Source organism: Calidris pugnax, unplaced genomic scaffold (genome assembly GCF_001431845.1).
Source record: "Calidris pugnax isolate Ruff unplaced genomic scaffold, ASM143184v1 scaffold38, whole genome shotgun sequence".
NCBI lineage: Eukaryota > Metazoa > Chordata > Aves > Charadriiformes > Scolopacidae > Calidris > Calidris pugnax.
In genome coordinates this window covers 10,576,652-10,595,893 of record NW_015090995.1, presented here as the reverse complement: position 1 = coordinate 10,595,893, position 19,242 = coordinate 10,576,652, and positions in this window count along the sequence as shown.

The following is a 19,242-nucleotide window of genomic DNA, read 5'->3' as shown; positions in this document are numbered from 1 at the left end:
TTCATTGTTGTTCCTGGCAAGAGAATGTGTGCTTATCACTATAATCACAGTTAAAAGGAGGCTGCAGTAGCTAAAGGAATCTCTTTATATCTGGTAAATTTTGCATCTTCAATTAGATTTCAACTTGCCTACTCTTGCTTATATGCAAAATAAATTATTTTTTTTTACTCTTTGTTGATTCTATAATAAAGGGAAAGATCTCTTTTGAAATAACAGAGTTTTTGTTATAAACCAAACATCCTGCTGCTATATTTATTTAGTTAATTTAATACCTATTTGTATTAACATTTTTTGTACACGAGGTTGCTTTACAGTGTTAAAAGCAAGGCTAAATAAGCTTTGAAAAACCTATTCTTAAATTGATAACCACAGGGTCTCTAGTGAAACTCTCCAAGTTCTTCTGGCTTACACTTGATTTGCTTTAATAAGGGTTATGGGGAAAGAAAAACTATTGAAACTCCATTTTAAAATGCCTGGCAACAGACAGGTGGAAAAGACTTAGAATTACTATTTTTCATTACTGAGGGCCCCTCAGGAGTGCACTGGAAAGAATCCTGTCTGCCCCAGATAAGAGTCTCCCAGCAGTTTAATGTGCCAATCAGTTGCGCTCAGCAGCCCGGAATCATCATACTGCAGCTATTGAATAGTTCCAGACCATATGCTCAGAAGGATGGGAAATGTGGTATGTGTCACACTTCCAAAGAATGGTGATGAAGAGCATTAATATGCTGATGAAGAAGAAGAAGGAAAAAAAAAAAAAAAAAAAATCTTGAGGAAGCAAACCCACCTGTATTACAGAGCCTGACAAATATGCTGTACTAACTCTTCCATTTCATATATAATTTTAAGTTTGAGTTACCATGAGGTCTACATAACACTGAATTGATCTTTTCATTCCTTCTCCTCTGTTAATATGTTCTCCCTTTTGATTTTTAAGAGAGAAAAGAGTTAAATCAGAGTCCAGATATCTACAAAAGAAGCAATGAACATTTTATCCAGCTGGTAGCCTGGAAACTATTTAGTGCATTTGGGGTCTAATTATTTTACAACAACTACTGAGTGTTGGACCAAGTATGGCTCCATTCATATTAAATAACACACTAGTACCTTGAAGGACGAATGCTAATGAAGGTTCTGAGAGAATGGGAAAACAATAAGAAAATGCATTTTCATATACACTTCATCCTTTCTAAAACAAATGTCATTGTTCCACATGTGGTGGTGAATGGGTAAATGAAAAGTGGGTCACAAGGAGCTGATCTTCTAGCCAGCTTTTTTTTGGGTGCCTCAACCTTTAATGCACAAAACTATAGAGCAAATTAAGGTTTGGTATAGGCAGCTGAAATTCCAGTGACTTCTATACATACCATGGAAAATCTTCACATTCCCCCAAGTGTTTGGGGAGTATAAATTCTACTAAGATGGAGGAGCAGAAATGTAACATGGGAAGAATTCCAGATCCATTGTTTAAAAAAACCAAACAAAACATCTAGAATTGGCTGCGCAAATGAGCTCCTTTAATCTGTTAAAATGAATGTGCCCTTTGAGGACACAGGGAATTCTGAGTCACCCAAAGAATAATTTTAGTTTAAGCTAGCCATACCATTGTCTTAAAGGATATGCATGTATTTAATGATCTTCTCTGATACCTTTATGGCAATAATTTTCCGTAACATACACATAAATGCATTACATTTACCGGGATTGTGAGGCATAACAGATTGTACGGTGTGCTTTTCTAGAGAGTACTGAAATCAAATTCACAGATTCAGACAGCTTTTAAGAACTGGGTTGTCGGCAGTCTGAATAGAGATCTTAGTTTGGGAGGATATTCTCATTTTCCTTTGTCCTTTAACAAAAGTCACTGATTAACAAAGCATTCAATTGTTATGGGTTAAATGATGGGATTTTTCACATTTATTCTTATTAATGTCAACCCTATGGCTTACTGATTACTCATGAATTTTCCTTGGTACTTTTCTGTATTCCAAAATAAAATGTAACATGCTTGGTTTTTTTCAATCCATGTGAGATTAAGTTTCAGCCTTGTGAAACTCAATGAATATTGGCTCTGGTTGTACAGAGAAGAGTCCAGATTCTTATTTTATAAATATAAAATCTTAATGTGAGGCAGATTCTTTCAAAGTAGCACCTCCCTCTGATTTATGATCATTATGATTTGGCTATGATTCACAAAAAGATGCCCACACGCTAATTTTGGATCAAAAACTTGTACCAAAAGCCTGCAAAACAATAAGCTTCATATTTTTTAATTTTGGTTTTCTTTGTCTTCTGAATTGTACTTGTACCATTTGAGACAGTCATTTATGTCCATTGTGTTCCTTAAGATTTACAATATTGTTATTAGACCAAAGTTAACTTCAGTGGTCAACTTGCTAAAATGGTTTTATTTTTATAGATTATTAACAGACTAATTGTTTTGTATTATACTGATGGAAGAAAGGCACTGTAACTTTCTGCAGTATGTACTACGTGTCCAGGAGAGTATGTTGCTTGTCATCAATATCACTGAGGAAATATTTTGTCTCTCCAACTTCTTGGTTTTTTCTTGGACTCCAGTGTTAGTTTATGAGAATAACTTTTTAATTTTTATGTGGTGAAAGTGTCTGTAATTATGGATGACTGATACAGAAACTGAGCAACAGAACCTTCCACTTCAGATGGTTTAGAAAAAACATGGAAAAGTAGGGTTTTCTGACTTTAACTTATTCAGTACTCTCCCACTCAATTTCTTGTTTCCAGTTTTTTGCAAACTTCAAAACTGAAGTTAAGTCTTGCATTCTCTTTGCTACACTAGCAAATATCCACTTCAAACCATTGAGCAGTACAACTTATTCATTGCTAAATGGTTGTGCCTGCTGTAGATACAGATGAGGGAGTGACCTGCCTTTCTTGACATGTTTTCCAACATCTCTATCTCATCGGGTGCTTCTCAGAGACGTGAAGTACGTAGTTTGGAAAAATCAGATGTTTCACCAGTAACTATACATTTGTTTTGCTTACCACAGCTGGTGCAGCTGGTACACATTACTGACTTCAAGCTGAATTTTCAGGGTGCAGTTCTCAGAATCTCTTCAGCGTGCTGGTCAACACTCACCGGTGTCACTTTGAGGTTGCAGTGTGCTGCTTTGTGCTCACTTGCACAGAGTGAGGTTGGGTTGGTTTTGGCAGACAGAGCAGTGATATCATGTCAAAATGCCGGGACTTCAATTTGTGTGGCTTAACACATAGACCATGCAACTGATAGTAAATGTTTTTACCTTTCATGACACTTGTTCATTGCAACCAACCAAAATCTTGTCATTACCAGAGCAAATAGAAGTGTTATACTAGCTGTATTTAGTTCTTTAAGATTAAAGAGTACAAAGGTGTGTAAGAAAAGTGGAAACTGTGCAGGTACGTTGTGTTTTTCTGGAACAATGATTAAAGGCATTAAAACCCAGATCTGATCAATATAAGAAGTAGTCTGGCTGTTGCTGGACCTGGCAAACATTTTCATCAGATTTGCCTTCAATCTGTAGTGAGACCTGTTTACGGAAACAACTTCTAAATGCTTCTCTTATAAAAGAGAAATTTTTATTCTTTTTGACAAAAAATGCCTATCTCCTAAACTGCATTATTTAAAACTGAAAGAGAAAGCTGTTTTCTTTCAGCTCCTTTGAAAACTCTCTAAGAGCAGTTAGTTCTTTAAATAAAATAACTTCTCTTTGATTCAAACAGGCTTGCTTTTCACACTTAAAGTACTATTGTAATACTACAGTTTTTAATTCTATTTTCATTATCACGTTAACTCTAATCATACCAGGGCTTCCTATGTGACTCATTGCTTTATTAGGAATGTGGCTTTCTCTTAAACAAAAAAAGCTGAGTCATAATTTTAAAATTTGTTGCAGTCTTGTTAAAAAGCCAGCTGCATACTCTAGGCCTAAATAACAGCTACTGGGCGTGAATTTAGGTACCAGAACCACACACAAACCACATGTGTCAGTTCCCTTAGAGGCTGCATCCATGCTTTCCTATTCATCTGAGCCAGAGCTATTACTATATTCTGGAACTGGGAGTAGCAGAAGGACCCTGATCCCCTCTGTTTGGAGAAAAGCTTATTATGTTCACCCTTTGCACTTCACAGCTGCACAGAAATGGCAGACATTAGGCTGCAGATGCAAAGCAGGACAACAGCAATTCAAAGGAACTGCTCTGTTCCAATCAAAATTTTCAGACGTCAATGCTTGTTCCCTTTTAGTTCGAAATCAATTTGTCCTTATCTCAAAATCGTACCATTCTGCCTTCCTTGCCCCTCAGCTCCCATTTCTTCTTGCTGCCTGTATTTCATTGCTGGATTCCATCTTCCTGACTGCTTGCTTTCACTTTTGACTTTACTGGGAAGGTGGCCTGGCAAAAGACCAGTCAAGCCTTTCTGCCAGTTCCTTCTTCAGCTTTATAGCTGTATTTCACCACACTCAGATGTCAGTGTGATTATACTAAGTGCAGTTATTGATATATTTTCTTACTTTTGAGATTGGACCATCTCATTTGGCAGCTGTTGAAGTGTGTTACCTAGCTTAGATGGTAAACTTTTTGTAGCAGGAATGAGGCTTGTGTTTGAAGGTGCCAATTACATACCAAATAAATGAATAAAATTCAAACTGTGTTCTCATTTCAAGGTGTTTCATTATTTAGCCAGAGAATTGAAAGACTTCAACATAACATACTAGAACTTTTTTTTTTTTTTTTTTTTTTTTTAAAGTTACTCTAGGTCAGCCTACGTTGTGGTTACTTTATGAGTGCGAAATGAGATATTAGAAGAATTAGTGGATTATGTTGTCATTTTCTTCTTCATAAAAAGAAAAGCAAGTGGGGTCATTCCTCAATTTATTTAATATTGTTGTAGCATGACTTTTTACTTTTTCTTCCTACATGGAGATAGGAGGGATCGTAACTCACGTGTTACCAGAACGTTAACACTCAGTGATATGAATTTCTTCACGATTCTGATTTGGGAATGAGAGCTATATAAGCAGTAATGTAGTCCATGTATTCAACAGGCACAGAATTGCACGTTTCATCACTGAGGTATGCAACTGTGATGTTTTAGGAAAGTCACATGTTTGTTTTTCAGTAACTTTGTGCTTACTCTTTATTCTTTTGATTATAGATACATACTGATTTAGATTAGATTTAGAGGGAAAACAAGGCTTGAGGGAAGGCATCAACAGAGTGTTAAATGTATAGAAGTTTTTCCATAAGATGCAATGAAAAGTTGTGCTGCTCTGTTGCTTACTGTTCACCTCCTGTTTCTTCTAGCTCTTTATGTGCATTCTTCCTTTAGGAGGTAAGCAGGATGCTTTTTCTTAGTCTAAACTGCTCGTTCACTTCTTATTACTCAAATAGTTTGATCAGTGATGGATCAAACTGTGTACTAGGGAGTGACTTGCAATGGTAAAGAAGATTTGCGCCCCATTGTTAAGCTTTCAGCCATTTTTTCAACTATTTGACCAAATGTGAAATAGCCAGGTGTTTCCAATGTTTGGCAAAGTGGATAGATAGGCGTCTTTAGAACAGCTGTCTTAAATGTTAATGTTATGTTGAGGGACAGCTTGTGTACGTAGGCAGAAGAGGGAGCGCAAATATTATCAAAGGTGAATTTGTTTTGGTGTATTTGGAACTGTTTCAAAAACATTTGTTCCTCTTAAGTTAATTGCTTGTGGATGATGGTTTATATTATGGTGTACACATTGTTTCTTTGCTCTGTTCAAGACTACACCTGCTAGGAGTGTATTAAACAAAGTGACAATCAGACAGAACTTTGTTTTTTCTTTCTTTCTCAGAGAGATACAATGACTCCGGCAGAGTTTATTTGTTTCTAGGTAATGTTGTGTCTGTATGTTATGAAAGTCAGTACGAACGGATGCACTCTGTTCCTGGAACAAAAGGCAATACAGTTTGTCTCCCCAGTTGAGTTCCTCAGTCCTGGAGCATCCTGAGAGTCCTTTGCCTCCTGCATACATGAGAGATGTTTAACCCTAAAGAAAATCTCATTGTGTGAGGAGCAAACTCATCACTAGGGTTTGCTCCTCAAGTGCAAAGTAGTATAAAACTGTAAAATACGAACCATATATGATACAACAGCATAAAAATATAAAAGGTATTTTTAAATTTTGTGGCACAGGGATTTCTGGATGTAACTCCATCTGTTACAATAAAAATATGTGTGTGGATTGTTATAATTAAGCCATATTAGATATAGCTTAGATCTATTTAAAAAATATGTTTAATTCTAATAAGTATCATCATTCAGTTTCCAGATAATGTTTTGTGTCTAGAATCTAATAAATCTAGCTTGCTGAACTTGGTGGAGGGTTCAGCAGCCTGGCAATTTTCCATTCTAAAATTCTCTTTTTGAGACATTCCAGTAGTAGAATAGAGGACATAAAGGCCAAATATTGGAAAACTGTAGATAATTGAGATAAAATTCAGTAAAAGTGACCAAACTACCATAATTTAGATGCCTGACTACAACAAGAAAAACTCTTTATTTCAGCATAACCCTGATATTTTTGTTATGCACATTTTTTCTCTATTTAGGGAAGGCTAAGTATATAATTTTTTTTTTTTTTTTTATAGTACTTGAATAGTGTCAGCACAATTGGTAATGATTGCTAAACCACAAAACCTGTGGTTTATCTCATTATCTAGAAGTAATTGCTTAGGGCTGTGCACAAGTGAGGCAGAGCTGTTGAGTGAAGCAGCTGGTAGTGATCAGCCAACATCCAACCTACAAGTGTTTCAGGAATTTAAGTTCACGCTGGTCACAGCTTGGCTGGCTGCTAGTAGCTGGAGCACATTCAATACGCTCCTGTTATACGCTCCTAGTGTAGTTTCATCTGAGAAGTGTATGGATCTTCTGCCCTGAGTCTGCTCCTTGGGATGAACTATAATATGGTAAGTGGGGGTAACTGGGAGACCCAAAACTAAAACACCATTGTTGATGTGTTATGAGAGTACTATTTGAGCTGTTTGATCCTACACTAGCTGGAAGGTCGAGGCAACTGGGAGACCCAAAGCTAAAACACCATTGTTGATGTGTTATGAGAGTACTATTTGAGCTGTTTGATCCTACACTAGCTGGAAGGTCGAGGCAACTGGGAGACCCAAAGCTAAAACACCATTGTTGATGTGTTATGAGAACATGATTTGAGCTGTTTGATCCTACACCAACTGGAAGGTCTTTCTATTTTGAGGAGAGAGGAATTGAACCTCTTTTGTCTTCAGTGTCGTTTCAAATGGTCAGAGAAAACTAATTTTTAAAGAGTTGAGGCCCTGGACTTCAGGTTTTGCAAAAACAAGTTTTCTGGTTTGTTTTATTCAATTTCTAATTCCATTTAAACCAGGAGGAATGGGTATTTTCAGAGCCCTGTGATGGGTTTGTTCCTAAGGTTAATAATTGTATTAGGTGTGTAGAACAATTAGAAATAAGCTTGAGAGAATTGATTCAGCTGTAAAAGTGAGCAAATATAGTAGAGGAGAAGAATTACAGTGTGTTCTTATCATCTTGGCTGCATTTAAAATTGCTCCGTATGGAAATACATCACTTTCTGGACATTTGTGTTCCTCCTCAATCTTATTTTTCCAAAACAATGTGATTGGAACAATTAGCATACTTAAGCTTTTACTTGATGCATTTTAAATTTTGAAATTTAAGTTACCACTAATATCCAGAAGCCAAAACCTTACAATAACCTATCTCTGAATGAATCAAAGCTTTAGTGTAAATGACTCAAGAAGCCACTTATAAGAACTGTAGTACTAGTATAATTTGCTATAATAGATTTGTATATAGAAATCAAAACTTTCACCTGCCATCTGGTGGAAAAGACCTGAAAAGCTGTAACCTGTGAACCTCATAACTAAGAACTACACCTGTTTTCAACTTGCTAGTAACGTAGAAATCTGCAGTGCTATCTCTGTATAAAGAACATTTTATGGTTACGTTGCTGACTTTCTTGTTGTGTATGCCACAATTTTTTTGGTCCTTTTTGCTTCAATTTCAATAGGGCAAAAGAATTTGGTGTCTTCGTATGTTTGACTGGATGACTGCAAAATAAATCAAGACAAGGGTAGTAGAATCAGTAGTTAGACTATAACAATAAAACTTGGTATTGAAATATAGAAGTAGGAGAAACTCTTTTTTGGCTGCTGTTTGTTGTGTGTGGCAGGAAATAAAATGTTTCTACTATTTCTCTGTTGCAAACAGACTTAATAAATTGTGTTTACAACGTACAGAAACTGTTACCAAACTAACTGTTAAGACCAGCAAAAAAACCTGCTTTTCACTTAATAGTACTTCTCCATTTTCCTTATATATTCTTCTCAATTCCTGCTATTGGTGTGCACACATTGTATTCTTTTCCTGCAAGAGGTGAAAATGATTTCTCTCTTGACATTCACTAAGACATAATTATGAAGAGCTTGAAATCCTCCTGAATATACCTGTAGATAAGATGGTCGGTCTTCATAATAAAACAATACAAGTGGTCAGGTCCTAGGAGTAGTGATTTGAACAGGCAGAATCTCATCCTTAAGAAATGTTTATTTTGCTGGGCTAATTTTTAGTTCATGTAGTTACATTCTTCAAATCTATAGTCATGTTTAGGGATCCCTCAAATCTATGATAATTAGCATGTATTCTGGTAAGGTGTTCAACTTTAGAGAAAGTGCAGATGTGAAAATGAGCTTTTCTTTTGAATTTGAGCCTTATGTCAAATTACTGATTGTGTATGAACACTATGATTTCTGGGAAAAAGAATTGGAAGACAGAGGAAAATATGGGTGGTTGGTACTTGGAATTATCTTCAGCCACATAAATGGCAAACAAGCTTATTCACGACCATTATACCCTAAATCTATTTTCTTCTTTAAAGAGTAACACTGGACAGGTCATTGGAAAATGTTTGGTCTTATTGGTCTGCTTACTGAGTCTTTAGGATTGATTGTCTACCACACAGTCATGCTAAATCTTAGCATTTTAAAGATTAATGCAATGCTTGTATCTAATTATTCTATATTTTCAGTTTCAAGTTGGAAATGTTAGTTAGTTTAGTAAAAAATTCCATTCTACTGCTTCTTTTATAACTTAAGAATGTAGCCTAGACTGTATTCTTCTTCAATACAAATAAAACTTAAAGACTGTTATAAACCACAAAACTTAAAGGCTTTAAATCACAACTTTTTCTGGATAAAAATGAATAAAAATACTATCATTTTTTAAAAGCAAGACAGTAACATAACTTATAGTAAATATTGTGTTGTCCTAAATTCTTTATAATTCTTTTATATCAAATTGTTCTCAACTGATCTTCAAAGTAATCTTTGTTAATTTTTCAGTTAAACTGCATTTAATTTAAATGACATTTCAGTATATTTAATTAAAGCAAACTAGAAACTTTAAACAACAGCAAAAATATAGGTATTGCTAAGTAAGACTTGTGATTTCTCCCCCACACACCCCCTGCCTGGTCAGGTGTAGTTTTGGGGGGGGTTCTTTTTGCAAGTAAGCTTTTCAGATAGACTTGCAATTCTGTACCACAGGAAAATGCTCCAGACTCTCCAAGGAAACGTTATTAGAAAAAAAATAAATAAAAATCCTGCTGGAGGGCAATGCAGGTGGCTACTGTTAATAGTTTCCTTACTATAATTTGTTACAATGTGCTTTGCATCACAGATGACAAATCAAATGATGAGAATCAGAGTAACTGGGTTCACCAGTTCTCCATATTTGCTTGAATGTAACACATCTACCTCTTATGTTCAGAGCATGCTCAGAGGAAATAAAGCAAGTCATATATGATAAGAAAACATAAAAATGTATTGATTAAACCTTCTGGGAGCTGTGGTTCTACAGTAATACTCAATCACATGTCACCTGCAGTACACTAAATGAATTCTAAAAGTTTTTAATACTCCACATCACCAAATAAATCACTGCAAATCACTGACTGCAGCAATTCTCTTTTAATCAGGAATGCTACTATAACAAGTGTTATATTCTTCCGTTATAGTTATGTTTTTGAAAATATGCTATGAGAAGTTCTTAACTTTGCTTTTAGGAGAAAAAATGCACTTAAAACTGGCACATTTTTACTGCTGCCTGCATGTAGTTAAGTTCTAACTGTGCATTTATGTAAGAAACAAGTAGCTGCTACTTTTTAATTGTGATAGTCCCACAGCAGGGACAACAGCACTGTGAACATTTGAGCTGGGTTCTCTATGGGCACTTGTGCTAATAAAGGTTCCAGTAAAAGAATCAATTCTACTTTCATTTTGGACAAGTGAAGACAAGCAAAAAAGCAGTGAGATTAACTTCCTTCCATGTTTTTACTTGAATTTGTAACATGGACAACTTTGAGAATAAAAGTCGTTTTACTACGAACTAAACTAGAATGATCTGAGTATCTTAGATATGACAACTGTGAATCAAAAGTAATTTTTGCACCCATTTCAATGTGCCAGCTACTTTAGAGTATAAAATAACTACAGTGGCAAAATCTAATTAGGGTTTATCTATAAATGGGATTAATAAGCAATGTTGAATTTAAGGTGTGTTAACCATCCACATTAATTTGTTATGTGAAAACATCTGAAGCTGATTAGTTATATCCCATAAAGACTTTACTTTTAGGCACACATGAAAACTTAGCAGGAGTACCAAATACACAGTACATACTACAGACTTAGTCTACCAAATAGTCATTAGAATAAAATTCTCCTTATGAGCTTTCAGCCATCAGAATGTGTTTTTACTGAGCTACTCCATCTCCTCCGAGATACGGAAGTGTCCAAAGTCTATATGGATCCAAATGTTTGTGTGAAGGTTTTATTTTTTTAAGATGATGGTGTGGTTCTAGAAAGTTCAATATTTAAAAGTTTGGAATTTTTCCCCTGTGTGTCAAGTATTGTTCTAATAAGCAGGTGATTGATTTTGGAGGAAATAATAGATCTTAAGCTTTTCAGTCTGCACTATTTATTAAGCTATTTGAAAATGGTTTAGTAAACACATTAAATTTCATCAGGAGTCAATTAAATCTTCCATATTCAGAAATTATGTAAACTCTAAACATGCTTAGTTCTGGTTTCTCTGTAATAGAGCTGAGGTATATGTGTACCTTTTGAAGATGCAAGTTATAAATTCAGGATTAGCCCCAGTTATATTATGTACAGTTTAACTTTACTTGTACTGTAATTCATTATTTCAGCCTAACATCAATCATTGCAAACATCATTAAAAGGACAAAAAAACGAAATCAACCCTCCAAAAGCCAACAAACAAAAACCAGTGATAGGAAATATACCACCAGGTTAATCCAGCAGATTTATAGAGACAAATAATTCCTGGTCTTGGAAAATGGTTTGTGGCATCCATTCTTCTGTTTCTTCAAACTAATATAATCTCTAACTTTGCAGTAAACTATTAATCTAAATATTTGGCTTATTCAAAGATCAATGCCTCTTACCCAAAAGGGATTATCTATTGTTAGAATGAATTTTGCCTTAACTACAGCACAAAAAACAATACAAAATTGGGAAATCAAAAACATACTGTTGCTACACCTTAAAAAGTTACATAGGAAAAAAATAATCATTAATAAATACTTGAAATCTAAATTTTATTTTGATTTAGTCATCATGATCACTTCAGGCTGTAAATTAACTGTACTGTGTAAGAGTTTCTTTCTTGCAGTGAGCTTGTGTATTTGGGAGAGATTTCATGGAGACTTGCTGCTGCTTAAAATGTTGTAACCATTTGTGTTTCCCCCTTCATGCCCATTATATTGCCATTAATTTGTCACATTGCTTCACAGCCTATATCTAGCAATATTTTTTTTTTTTTTTATTAAATATAGTAGGCTTAAAAATGAAACATCAAAATGCTATAATGCTTTTTTCGCTAAACTCTTTTGTTGTCTGTCTGAGCATGTCTGTTGTGCATTTAAATACTTAATTAATTTTCTTCTTCAAGATCTAGTGATTATATTCTTGGTGCTGATATTTCCGCAGGAAAAATCAATTATTTTTGTATCTTTGAAAGGTGTGTGGTGCATAATAACTTTGATAATTAACCCAGTGTTTGGCAGTATATTAAAAGTGATGTTTAAGGATTACAATTCAATTGCTTTTTATTGCAGTCTATGTTTGCAGTCTTAGAGCTGACTGGCCTTTTTTTTTTATTTCTTTTGCTATAGCTCCTGAAAGATCTTAAATATAAAACCAGTTTTCTGTAACTGGGTAACAAGATTTTGGTGTATTCCTAGTTTTGCTCACATAATTAATGAATTTACATGATATAAATGCTAAATAGAATAATAATAATATGAAATAAATATTTAGCACTGAACATAGCATGAAATGCTAAGTTTGGCCTACCTCCATGCAGTTACTTCCTAGATCTAGGAGCAGAGATGATTAAATATTGCAATGATGGGAGTATTAATTATCTAAAAATATTGGGGCTGTGAGGGAAGTGAAATATTAGAAGCAGTTGCTGTGTTTGAAGGTGTAAAAATATGTTTGAGGAGCTGGAGTTAAGTTGTAAAATACAAGACAGTTAACTAAAACTCAGTTAAGTAATGGGATTGGTGTGTTTCCTCATGACACGCTGTATTCTGCTACTGAAATAGGGGAAAATCTAGAGGCCTTGCCGTCTAAATAGGGAACAATATTTCCTTTGTATGTAAAATAATAAGATATTAGCAAAACAAATAGTCTGGAATTTCCTAAAATATTTTATGGTTAAAATGTAAAATAGCGAATGCCCTTCATTAGTAACTTAAATGAAAGTAACTGAAAGTAACTGTACCTAATTATTGTGGTCAGACTACTTCTGTTAATGGAAATAAGCTATAGCAAGTTGGTACCTTCTCAGTTACTCTAGAAAGGTGGTTTGCCTCCTACCCTTAATCTTAAGCGTGCTCTATCCCCCTCTGTCTTTAAAAGCTTAAGAAAAATTGTAGTTTGGAAGCACCACAACTTTTTTTTTTTTTATTCATGGACATTAAGAGTCTAACTGTATAAAGTAACTATCAGTAGCATCTTAGTATGGAAGAGCATTAATAGGACTCACTGAAAGAGACCTTACAATATATTGTTAAGCTTCTTGATGGTTGATCCACATTTCGTCTTTACCATTCGATTTTTTTGTCTGTGACTGTAAATACAAATCCTCAAAACAGGCCATTGATGATGGCTATGAGCCAGAAGATACAGAATGTGCTTAAACTCTGTAGTTCCTCCTGAATTTTGTAATATGAACTAATTTTTGGAAGCAGTGATCATAGATTGATATTCATCTTGGAAATGAATGCCAAACAAGGATGGCAAACATTTTCTGCAACATCAGATCAGATTGTAGATCAGCTGGATGTGTTTTACTTCACCCACTCTTCAACATCAGCTTAGAAGGTTAAACTGCAGAGATCTTAGCTGATGTGTAATGTGAATTTGATATCACAGTGAATTGTAATTCCTGTATGTTTATATTGGAATATTGACGTAAGAGAGCAAGAGAAAGTGTCATCATTCTGCTGAATTGTTTGCTTATCACTAACTGTATCTTGCAGACACTTCATTTTTACGTCTGTTTATGTCTTTCTTCAGCTAGTCATTTCTATAGAAGTTCCAAAGTGTCAGCTTCCTAGGAGGAAAAGATAACTTTCTGTCTTAATGACCCCTGAATCTTTATAAAACTCCTTTAGAGAAACATTTAGAATATTCTTTATTCACAGAAATTAATGATCTAGCACTCCAATTCTCAATTGTGCTCTTGGGCACAGGAAAGCATTTATGTGTTTACTTTCACTTTAACATAAGATAACTCATTTTTAGCCTCACAGGGACAGTCTAAATACTCCTTATTTCATTAGAAAATGACTGTTCTCATCTTGTTGAGGAATATGTAAGTGACAGTTATAGATAGCATATATCCCCTTCAATGAGAGAATAGCAACCATTATTAAAAACCCTATTATAAAAAAATCGAAATGTCACCCATATCTTGTTTGCTTACTCTAGCTGTTGCTATTATATTCTGTTTGGCAATTTAGTCTTTCCTTATCTTCTGAAAAAAAATCACTTTTTATCTTAAACCACCCCACATGTGGGCAAGGACAGATGTTCAGGTGACAAAGTGTCCTAGCAAGAGGAATTGTGATTTTGTAATTATTCCTAGGAAGTTGTTAGAGGAACTTTCATTTGCTATTGTCAAATGAAGGCATTTCTCCTCACTCTGTAACAAAATAGGCAAAGGATATTTGAAAAGAGCTAGTTATATGCACTTTATTAGTGCAAGTCAAAACTTCCTTTCCCTAATTTGTTTTTTCCCTTTGACATAAACGTGTAGCCTATGCAGATTCAAACTTTCTTGCGATTCAAGTAACTTCTACAACGGAAGAATAAGCCTCTTAACAAGATTGAATTTGCTATTGTGCAAGTTACAAGCTGAACAAACAGAGATTGGGCAAGTTTCTGTTCATTCATGTGCCTCCTTTAAAAAACAAATACCAGTTTAATATAAATGGAAATGAGGGCAATATTAGTGTGAACGTAAATCTTGATCTATTGTAACCTAATAATGAAAGCCACACTGTTCAGAGTCTAGATAAATGAAATAAAGTCATAGGATGGCTTTGGGTTTTTTAATAAGGATACAAATCATCACTTTTAGCTAAGATTTTTATCCTTTTGTTTGCTCAATGTGATTTTGGAAAAAGCCATTATTTATGGAAAAGCAGGTATTTGCCTCAAAAGAAAAGCACATCACTCTCTTGAATGATGTGTAATTGTTTCTGGGAAAAGATAAAAATAATGTGGCAAGATATTTGAAAAAAGTTTCCTAGCTGACTTCATAAACTTTAATATTTATGTAACCTTTAAGCAGTCAAGAGACTATGCCTAATGACAGTCAACTAACAGCTTGACCTTTATTGAATGGAAGGATGGTAGCACGCTTACGGGAGTTTCATTTCAACAGCAACTTAATGTTGGATTTCTTTGGGCTATTAACGTACAGTAAGCACACTGAAATTCATCCTGAGCCTGGAAATATATTATTTCCATTAAATAAGTCCTGAAAAACTACAGAATAGAGGGTTTAAAAAGCAATCAGCTTCACTGATTTTCATGAACTTGCTACTAATTAAATGTGAAGTGTCTTAACTTTAAAAAAAATCTTAGAAGGGGTACATATGCAAATTGGCTGTTACAACATCCAAAATATTTGTTAATCAGCAGTTCAATAATTTGTATGTGTACTCAATGTCTTAACGCTGTCATTTTTTTTCCTGTGCTTTATAGAGGAATTCATCATAGTGTCATATCAGTTTGAAATAATTATCAAAGTGAGCTTGAAAGATTAAGATTAAATACTTTCAAAATGCTTAAACTGAGATGTTTCTCTCAAATGTACAGCAGAAGGACAAGTAATATTTTAATTTCACTGGGTCCTTCATAATGTAGGTTTGAAACAGAATAAAGTGATTATTCCCAGTATGAAGCTAGTTTTAAGCAGCTATGATGGAAACGTGTGATGAATAAGCGGCACAGCTAGAGTTCTTGAAAGCTGACATGATTTTAGCACACACACAAACCAAAAAGCTCACTTTTTCAATATTTTTGTGAAGTAGGATACAAATCACTGTCAGAGCCAAATCATGTGCACTTAGCTTACTTCCCAACACCATGTAAATCTCTATGCACAGCTTAAATGTATATACTGCCAGAAGTTCAGCACTAAAAATACTGTAAAAGTTGCTTGCTGGTTTTTCACACATTTGTTTAACTTGGGTTTTTTTTAATTTATAGGGGTTTTAATTCATGACTCTATTAGTACCTAGAGTACCTTCAATTAGCCTTTGAAGGCTCATCAACAACTAATTGTAGTCTAAGATTACAGTCCCTTGTTTCCCTGTGGGAAAATGCAGCTAGAGCTCTTTAAACTTCCTCCTTTCCTTACACGTGCCTGCAGGAAAGCTGGTCACATCTTTCTAATGCATCCTTCTCCATCTATGGATCCTAACGTATCTATTGCCTGCTGTGCTTTTCATTGCAGTGATGAAATCTTACTCCTGGCATCAAGAAGTTAGCTTTATCTTCCTCTTCAATATGCTTATTAAAATGAACTAGAGGTTAGTTCATTTTAAAGGCCTGAAGAAGGATTATTAAGGAGCTGATTAAGTCAATTAGGCTGCTTAGGGAATCCTTTTTGCTGTGTTGTTGTTAGCCAGGAACCTTAATAGGACAATTAAGATTAATTAAAATCAGCCTGATTGATTAGGATATATAAACCTGCATGTAAGACATAGTTGTAGGGTTGGATTTGTGCAGTCTGTGAAGGGGAAGTAGTGGATACTGAAGTTTGTGTTTCTGAAAATATCTGTATGCAAATATAAGAGCAGGTTGCTTTGGGAGATGAATTGGTTTTGCTAGTGATGACTCCATATCGGCGAAATTAAGTTTTTTACATGTCCATGTTGGGATCGACAGGACATGACACTGACTGAACAACAAAACAGCTAAAGAATTTTGCTGAAGATATATGTAAAAGGACATGTATGGGGAAAAATCCTTAACTTGGCCAGTAGAATAGTGTGCTTTGAACTGACTGTGATCACTCAGGACCAACAACAAATGATAGTTTCATGAAAATGGTACGGTGAAGGAGAAGGGCCCTAAAACTAGGCTTTTTTTGTAAGAGCATCTCTCTTTAAGTGACCATAGGCTCCCAAGTTAGGTGGCTGAGTTATCATCAGAAATCAGCTTCTGCACGCACAATGACCATCAGACTGTGCTTGTATCTTCTGGCTGTTTTTAAATGAATGATGTCCAAGAAAATTTGAATGCTTCTGTAATGGCTGTTTTAAACTGTGCCAATACCACAGTTAACAGATGCAACCAAATGCTGGTACAGCCCTGGAATCTTAACCTTTTTCAGTGGGATACAATTGTCTGTATTCAGACCCATGATGGGAAAGAATGTGGTTGGGAATGGTCCCATGGCTTTCCATCCTCTGTTGAAGGTAGTAGGGTGTTAAGTGCCTTGCTCTTTCAAGGACCAACCAAGATCTCTCTTCATTTGAAGCATGACTCTGCTCTTGCCTGTTTTTCATACACTGATTCATTTTGGTAACTTCTGGAAACTTTTTATACCCAGTGTCTTGCTCTGTCTCTCTTGAAATATCTATCTTCTAAAGGAAACTGATCTACTGCGGACAAAGTTATGCAAGGAATATGCCTTAAAGCTTCCTCTGTTTTACTGCCAATGAACACAAGTAGCTCCAGTATTTGTTCTGTTTCTTTACCCAAGACTTTCTCAGAAACCATCTATGTGAGAAAACATAGAGAGACTTCAGTAGACATCATCGAGGCTTTAATCAGCAACAACATTTTTTGTTCTAAGCAGTTGGATCTTAGGCAAGCGTCGTCAGTCAAAATTTCTTTCTTCAAGTGCTTCAAATGAAGTTGTTATTTATTAATGATGGAGAAAATGAACTAATCTTTCCAAACAATACTTATAAGCATCTCTTCACTTACCACACTGTTGAACTAGTGTATGTCTGGGTAAATGTGCTATATCAGGTTTTATTATTCCTCTTACTGGAAGGATCCATTTCTGAGACCTCTTATACCATCTTATTAAGGAATATCTTCAAAAATTATACCTCAGCAATCCAGAGCAGAATCAGCTTTTCACTTTGGTGTTTCAAAATGTCCAGATTCTTTACTTGTATCTCATTTGTCAGGAAATACCACAGGAATCCCTGTTTCCAATAAATAGCATTTAGCAGAATTTAGTGTTTAACTAAATAGTGTATTATCCTGTGGTATGTACTTTCTGAAATGATCAACACAGTCCTGGGGTGTATCTTAATCTGCAGAGTTTCTAGACTTAAAGACATTCATAGGGAAGGAGAGAGAGAGATAAGCAGGAGATAATGGTGTCACTGAAAAAAATCTGATACTCTTTTAATCCTGAAAACAATGTTTATGTGTGTCAGGAGCTAATACTCAGTAAGACTATCCTAGCTCCATAATCTAAGAAAGGAAAAGTAATCAGCCACATGATTATTTCTTTTTTTCATTCTATCGGAGTAAATCTTAGTAAAATCCTCACAACTGCAAGATATTAAGATGATACTGGATGTAATTTTTTTTTTTTTTACTTTCTAAAATCTCATATTATTCTGAGAGGTTCCTGTATATTGTCATGAAATGCCTGAAAAGTCATAAATCCCTTTCAGGGATTGTAATTGCAGTAGTCTCTGGCAATAAGTTCCAGTATTTATAAGTATTTATAAACTTCAAGTAAATCCAAATAATAATAATTAAAAAAAGCCAAAGAAACCACATGTATTTGGTGTCCTCCTCCCAGCTTTCATTAGTGTTGCAAAAAGAGATTATACAAAGCTTAGTCTTAAGCATACTCACCCAGATCTTTGAATAAACAGTATCTGCCCTAAAACCTGAGCTATTAACAAATATAAATTTACATACTATAATACAAAGTAATAGCTTAAAATTACCTGTTTTCACCAATAGGTGGTGGTGCTAGCTGTTTATTTATCTGTTTCTTCTTCAAACTTCAGTGGAACTAACCACAAAAATATCTACTTATTTCTAGCATAAAAATATTCAGTATAGGGGATTCAAGATACTTGAAGCCAGACTGACTCTGCCTCAGCTAAGAGGGAAGAGGGGAGGAATGCAGGCACCAAAGAAAAGCCACAAATGATCTGCATCATTTTGGCCCCACTCCTTTTGAGCATTAACTCTATTTGCTTCAAAGCCGCAGCAAGGGGAACTTGGCCCCTGGCAGCCTGCTTTCTGCAGGTACTGTGGCTGCAAGAGCAAATGCAGCCCCTGCAAAAGGATGAATGGTGTTACCAGGCTGGAGGAAGACACAGAAAATAATATTCAGTCTAGCTCTCCAGACTGCTTAGAAAGCAGCTCCTTCTATTCTTAATGTTTTCCATTAAGGAAATGATCTTCTGAAAATGCTGCCATGTCATCTGGCCTCTCTTGGTTACCGTTTGTCAGTTTATGAGATAGACATAGTTGGATTTGTGTGTGTGAAGTCAGTGTTTAAGAACAAATCGGTGCTCTGTGAATGGTTAAAAGACTGGGAAAGAGGGGGCTTTTGGGGAGGTGGGGGTGAGGGATCAGCTTGATAGTAGG